Genomic DNA, 7,370 nt, shown 5'->3' with positions numbered 1-7,370 from the left:
ACATCAGCTCATCTAGATATTTGCCTGGTTTTGCAACAGGCTACATAAAAAGCACTAGCAAAGTCAGTACAAACTAAAATTTCATACAGACAATGACTTGTTTATACTGCTCTATATACTATCCACTGAAATGTAAGTACAATATTTATATTCCAATGGATTTATTTTATAATATGGTAAAAATGTAAAAGTCAGCAATTTCTCAGTAACAATGAGCTGTGAAACTTTTGTATTTGTATGTCTGATTTTGTAATCAAGCAGTTTTTAAGTGAGGTGAAACTTGGGGGTACGCAAGACAAATCAGATTCCAGAAAGGGGTACAGTAGTCTGGAAAGGTTGAGACCCACTGATCTAACTCAGCCCCAATGACTTTCATTCATTGCACTAATGTAGGGTCCCTGTCTGATCCCCTTGACTCCTGGGGTCAGTCGAGAGTCACCCATTGACTGCAGTGGGTCAGGGACCAATTCTGATCTCAGATCCCCTGGGTGAAACTGGAGTCACCCCCTCCCCAAGCGGCATCGGTGCCAGCTCCTGCTCTCCACACCCTCAGCTGGATCTGTCAGGAGTGAGGGGCCTGCACAGCCACAGGGGCAATGGGTGGGGACAATGGGGTTGGGCTGGAGCTGTCCTGCTCGGACCCAGGTTCGGTTCTCTGGGTGAACAGCATAGGCCAGAGCTCCCAGTACAGTCCAGATTCAGGAGGGAGGGGTTAAGAAACCTTCATCACAGCTGGGGGAGGGGAGAGGAAGTGAAAGCACCAGGGGCTGCAATTGCAGCAGGTCAGGGAGCTGTGATAGTGCTCCCCCTCCTGCTCTACACTCCTCCTGGCCCCCACCCCACTCCCACTCTGCAGACTCCCTGCCCTCCCCCTCCACACAGACACCTACCCCATCCTCACCCCCACCTTCGGCCCTGACACAGAGTCCTCCCCAGACTGTCCTCCCCATAGGCCCTACCTCTGCCTGCTCCACCCTTTCACAGTACCCCTGCCCCCCTCCACCTCCTACTCTGCACCCCCCACAGACACTCCCCCCGCCCCGACTCCTCCCTACACCCGTAGGCCTCACCTTGCCCTGCCCCCCTAACCATGCTCTGTCCCCCAGCTTCTTCCTGGGGCCCAACCCAGGCTCCCTCCATACTGCTAAGCCCCATCCTGTCCCTAAAGGGAGCCCTCCTAGGCCCCCTGCACTGTCCCCTCCCCGCACTGTGGTGTTTAGGAGTCACCACAGTGACGGCATTACAAAGGCGGGGAGCTCTGATCTGGAACCTCCAGGTCCCGGGGGTTCTGGGGCCACCAGGGAAGTCAGTCTGGAACGTGGGCTTGGCTGGGGTCACAAAAGAAGGAGGGAGGGTCATCTGGGGTTCACTGAGGGAATTGGGTTGCAGGGTCCTAGTCAGGGAGAGTTGGGGCACACATACACCATGGACTACCTGACCGTGCCTGTTATGTCCAACTCCCAGATGGAGAAGCTTCCATACAAGGAGGAGATGCCCCCTGTCTTCCAGGCCTCCTTGCACGCCACCTCGGCCTCCTCCCACCCCCCGAAGATATTGAAAGGTAACGGGGTGCTCCCTGGACACCCCATCCCCCCACGCCTCTGCACATGCCCCCACCCCAGCTCCCAACCCCCCACTGCCCAACACCTCTCCCCAATAAGAGCCAAAGGGAAGATGGGGCTCCTCCCGCCATCCTGCAACTCCCCCTCACCCGCAAACACCCCATACTCCCCCCCCCCCCCCGGACCCAGCACCACTGCCGGCGGAGAGCCAGAGGGAACATGGAGCCTTACCACACCCCAAGCTCCGCACAGACTGCACCTGTCCCCTACACAGCCCCCCAAATAACCCACAGCCCGCCCTGCCCACCCTCCCATAACTATGATTTGTCCTGTTCCTTCCCTATCATGGCTGATCCGTGGCATCTGTGCCCAGGCAAGCAGGACCACCGGCAGGGGCGGAAGTGGAGGGGCACCATGGTCCTGCTGTGCCTGGTGTGGAAGAAGACCGTGTCCTGGCTGCTGACCCTGCGGGCTATCATCCACAAGCTCACTCAGCTACTGGCCTTCGAAATCTTCATCATCAGCATGGTTGGCATCCACACAGCAGTACTGGTGGCGCAAACCTTCGCCATAGTGCAGGTCCGTGGAGGTAAGACTGCCCCTGGCCTGGCCTGGCCTGGCCTGGCCATGGGAGTCATCCCATTCCCCTCCCCACATCCCAGCCATGGGGATCACCCCCCAGCCTTGGCCTGGCCATGGGAATCATCCCGTTACCCGACCCCGCCATCCCAGCCATCGGGATTGTGCCCCCCCTTGTCTGGTCATGGGGATCATCCCATTTCCCCTTCCCCATCCCAGCCATGGGGATAGCCCCATTGCTCCCGCATCTCAGCTATGGGGATTGACCACTCCCATCCTGCCCCTGCCCCAGTCATAGGCTTGGCCTATTTCTCTCTGCCCACCCTGGGACATCCCAGTTTCCACTCACCCAGCCAGTGGTCTCCCCAGTGCCCCCTGCTAACCTAAGAGATGCTGCCCACCCCCCTGAGGTCGCCCCATTTCCCCTTCCAAGCAGGTGGGTGGTGCATCCATCTCACCTCAGGGACTAGCTCATGGTTATTCTGAGTATTATGGTAGTGCCTAGTGACCTGGGTAAGACCAGGGCACCTGCTGTGCTGGGCGCTGCATAGACTCATGGTGAATGACAGTCCCTGCACTGAAGAGCTCAGAGTCTGAATGGACACGGGGAAACTGAGGCATCAAGTGGGAGGACGTTGCCCCAGGTCACACAGGAGGTCAATAGCACAGCTGGGAATAGAACCCAGGACTTGTGGCTCCCAGCATCCCTGCTCTAACCACTAGGAACCCCTCTCCCCAGAGACAGAGAGAGAACCCAGGAGTTCTGGCTCCCATACCAACTAGGCCATGCTGTCTGCATTCAGGAAGGGGCTGAGTCCAGCGTGTGGGTGCCCATTGCCACACAGGGTGTGTTCTCTAGGCCGGGCATGGATGGCGAGGACAGTATGGCCTAGTGGGTACATGCCCTCACACCAGCCCCCTCACCCCATCAGAGTGGTTCTTCTCCGCCATGGACGCCGTCTTCCTGTGCGTGTACGTGCTGGAGGCACTGCTGAAACTCATCGCCCTGGACCTTGACTACTTCCGCGATCCCTGGAACGACATTGGTGGGTCACCACGGGAGGGGACCGAGGGAATCCTGGCAGGGAGGTGGGGCAGAGAGATTCCCTGGGACTGGGGTCCACGGGGGGATGAGACAAGCCACCTGGGGCTGGCCTGGGGGTCAGGGCAATGGGGCAAGAGAGGGGCGAGTGCCTGGGATGGGGCAGTGTGCGCCTGCAGGGGAAGCGGGTGTTGGGGGGCTGCAGTGGTGCCCCCTCTCCTCGATGCTGGTGCCCCCTCCTCACAGATTTTTTCATCATGATCATGATGGTGCTGGACTTCGTGCTGCCACTCCTCACCTACCCGGGCCACACCACCCATGGCAACGCTGTCAGCCTCTTCCGTGTGCTCCGCGTCTTCAAGGGTGTCCGGGCCGTGCGGATCCTGAGGCTGCTGCTCACGCTGCGGTCAGTGCCTGGCGGGCATGGGGGATAGAGGGAGCAAAGTGCCGGGCAATGGAGCTGGGGCCCTGCTGGGGCCCTGGGTGCTGTACTTTTGCTATGACCCCTGCCTTCTCCCTGCTCGCCAGGGGCCCTCCCCGGTGTGACACCTGGATGCCCCCTTGCTCTTTCCCTGCCTCTCTGGGTGGCCTTCCCTGCTGTGCCTCCCTGGGTGCCCCTTTGCTCCCTGCCCCCTGTGTGCTCTGCCACCTGGGCTTCTCCCTGTCCCCCAGGTGCTGTGCCCCTGCCCTGTGCTGCCACACCCCTGCTGACCCCAGTGCCATCCCTCTGTCCCCCTTGGGAACCTCACCCTTCCCTCCCCATGTGCCCTGGGACACCCCCCATGAGTGGGTTTTCTGGCCAGTGCCCCATCCACAGCAGATCCCATGGGTCTCTGGGGCTCCTGCAGCCCTGAGGCCCCCCACAAAGCCCCTGTCTCTGCCCCCAGGGTGCTGGAGAACCTGCAGGAGCTGACAAGCACGTTCGCGCTGTCCAGCCCGTCCATTGGGGCCATCCTGCTGCTGATGTTCACATGCCTCTGTATCCTGCCGTGGGGCGGGGGCTCTGTCCTTTCCCACAGTGAGATAGATGGGGGGTGCTATGGAATGAGAGGGGGTGTAGTAGGGACTCTCTCCCCTGTGGGGTGGGGGACGCAGCAGGGGCTCTCTCCCTGTCGGATCAGGGTGCAGTGGGGGCTCTCTTCCTGGGGGTACCTGACGCTTCCCAGGGCTGGGAGGCAGCTCACCATCACCTGCCCTTAGTATGAAGCAACCTTGTCTGTGCCTACTATAGATCAGCTGCTTAAACCCACCAGCCTCTGGCAGCACCAGCCCAGCCTTCCAGGCCCCCCCCAAAACCCGCTCTCTCTGTCCAGGTCATGACAGCCACACCCCAGGCCCGAGTGCTCGGAGCATGTCCTTCAGCATCTAGCCCTTTAGCCACCGGACGCTCCCAGCCTCCCCAGGCTTACTGCTCCCAAAGGAGCCGTACAAAGCAGCTGGTAAGGCAGCTCAGGCCCATCCCTTTGCCTGGCACCACAGCACCTGCATTTATAGGGAAAACAATAAGTGTATTGTCCGAGAACAGAGACTCCAGTGACATACTGGAAGCAAATGGTGACACACAAAATAAAATCGTTGCCTACTTTCTAGCACCTCAGCTTAACTCTCCAGGCATCCTCCTGTTGAAAGAGCCTGCTATCACCCAAAGGTCACTCCAGCATGTTCCATCAAGCCTGGCTGAGATCCCACATTCATGAAGCAAACCCACTGTCCCTTCCCTTCCTAGGTAGGGATTCCTGCCTGTCTTCTCTGCCCCCCAACTATAGTCAAGCAAACCTTTGAAGTGTATCTCGAGGCAAGGTCTCTCCTCCATCCCCCCCATTTCTCTTCCTTAGTGTCTTTCTGAAGTTCTTACATGCCTTCATTTGCAGTCAGCTCAGACTGATGCTAGGCAACCCCTTGTGAAGTAGACAGTATACAGTACACATGCAGACAGATCCATGGCTAACTGGCCCTTGTCTGACAGGAAACCTTTATCTACACTTGCTGGTGGCCCACCCCCCAGGCACAGCTGTCAGACCATATTGTCAGTGCAGGTACAGAACTCCTTACACAGCATCCCCCACATGTGCCTTTTGTGATGGTAGCGGCGTGACACTGGCTTGTATCTGAGACCTCAAGTGACGTTCTTTGGTGAACTAGACAGCTCATGTCAGACTCAGTCGGTTCCTGTAACCCCTCTGCACTCCCCTCCCCAGGTGGCATTGGGAGGTCCTTGGTTCACAGCACTGTTGCTCCTTACCCCCTCACCCCCCCAGTCATGTTCTCAGTGGTGCTGCATGACCTGTTCCAGAAGTCTGACCCCAATCACTTCGGGGAGCTCTTCGACACCATCTTCACCCTCTTCCAGCTCTTCACGCTAGACGACTGGTCCTTAATCTACCTGGACTGCGTCCAAGTGGGTGAGACACCTTCCCCACCACCACAGGGCAGGACCCTGGGGTTCTATCCCCATGCTGGGAGGGTAGTGGGGTCTTAGTACTTGGAGCGTGGGGGACAAGGGGCTGGGAGCCAGGACTCCTGGCTTCTAGCACCAGTTCTGGGAGAGGAGTGGGATCTATTGGGTTATAGCAGGAGGGGCTGGGAACCAGGACCCCTGGGTTCTTTTCCTGACACTGCTCCATTCCCAATAGAAGCTCACCCTTCCCTTTGCAGGTGCCTCATACATTATATACTTCCTGATGGCCTACATCCTCATCGAGTACTTCACCTTCCTCAAGTGAGTCCAGCCCCTTCACCACACTGGTCCTCCCCTGCCCCCAGCTCCCCATCCTCCTTCCATATCCCTATGCCCCTCCCCACACCTCCTTCCCCCTGGCACTTAGCCCCTGGAGAGGGAAATGGCCCCATATCCCCCTGCTTGAGCCAGCCAGTTCCCACACCTGGGGGCCTGATCAGAGCTGGTGTCCCTTAGAGGGGAAAGAACCCATTGTCCCAGCCCTATCCCACACCCCTCTCTCTCTCTCTCTCTCTCTCTCAGCCTGGTCATCGCTGTCCTGGTGGACAATTTCCAGTTGACCCTGATCAAGCGCAAAGAGCTACAGAAGCAGAAGGTGCCTCTCCCCACACCCTAAGGAATGGGGGAAGTAGGCATGGGAGGGAGTTGTCTCAGCAGCCCAGCTACCCCAGCCTGGGAAGGGAGTGGGGTCTAGTGGGTTACAGCAGGGGTGTGGGGCTGGGAGCTAGGACTCCTGGGTTCTATTCCCAGCTCTGGGAGGGCAATGTTATCTAGTGGTTAGAATGGGGTGGTCTGGGGGGCAGGCTTCATAGGTTCTATCCCTGGCTCTGGGAGAAGAGTGGTATCTAGTGCTTAGAGTGGGGGCGGCAGAAGTCAGGGCTCCTGGGTCCTCTTCCTGGTTCTGTCCCTGACTCCCTTCATGCCTGAGTTTCCCCCATTGAAACAAGGGTACAATGCGCTTTTCCCACTGTTGGGTCCATGTTTAATGCTGGGGTTGTTCCTCTCCCCCACTTGCATTACAGACTCTGCTGGAGCAGAAGGAGAGCAGCATAGAAGATATTGTATCAGGCAAGCCAGCCCAGGGTAAGCTCCCCTCCCTATAGCTCTGGCTGGTGGGGACAGTTCAAAGGGGCAGTATGAACCCCCCTCCTCTGGGTTGCTTAGGGAGTGGGGGATACCGGGTTGGATGGGCCCCTGGATACCAGGCTAGACTCCCAAGTGCCTGCACTGAGGGGAATCCCCTCTAGGGGGCTGTCTCCGTAATGCGTTCAGCCCCCAGACACTGTGGGGCAAGGGGGTTCCAGGCCATTGTTGAGATCCAGCAAACTCATCTCACCCACACGCCACCCCCTGCTGAGTGGTGAGGTTCTCCTCCCTGGGGCGGGTGGGGGCTGGTGTCCTGCCGCCTGGCTGGAGTCTCACAGACATCTCTCTCTGTCCCCACACAGAGGGACACATGAAGCCAGAGGATGATGAAGCCTTCCTGGATCAGTTCATCAAGCACATGGATGGCAGCGAGAGGTAAGGGGGCCTCATGGCACAGCCTCTCCCCTCCATCCCATGTGGAAGTAGCCAACATGGGGCATGTCAGAGTGGGGTAATGGGCCCTTCCAGCTCCTCTCTCCCTTCAGATCCACGGGCCCATCCGGTCTGGAACCTCCCCCCCCCCACAATCCATGGGCCCATCCGGCCTGGTATCACCCAACACAGATCAGTTCCAGGGGTGCAT

At 58.5% G+C, this 7,370-nt stretch overlaps 1 long non-coding RNA gene across 1 annotated transcript; it reads left to right on the top strand.

The window, feature by feature from the left end:
- The first annotated feature begins 4,151 nt into the window (after nucleotides 1-4,151).
- LOC141991474 (uncharacterized) lies at nucleotides 4,152-6,217 on the top strand. The gene is made up of 3 exons (XR_012640370.1): nucleotides 4,152-4,162; nucleotides 5,817-5,902; nucleotides 6,164-6,217. It is a non-coding gene; the product is annotated as an uncharacterized LOC141991474 (long non-coding RNA).
- The last annotated feature ends 1,153 nt before the right edge of the window (nucleotides 6,218-7,370 follow it).

Source organism: Natator depressus, chromosome 7 (assembly GCF_965152275.1).
Source record: "Natator depressus isolate rNatDep1 chromosome 7, rNatDep2.hap1, whole genome shotgun sequence".
Lineage (NCBI taxonomy): Eukaryota > Metazoa > Chordata > Testudines > Cheloniidae > Natator > Natator depressus.
The sequence above is the reverse complement of the archived record's forward strand: the minus strand, read 5'-3'. Positions and strand labels throughout refer to the sequence as shown.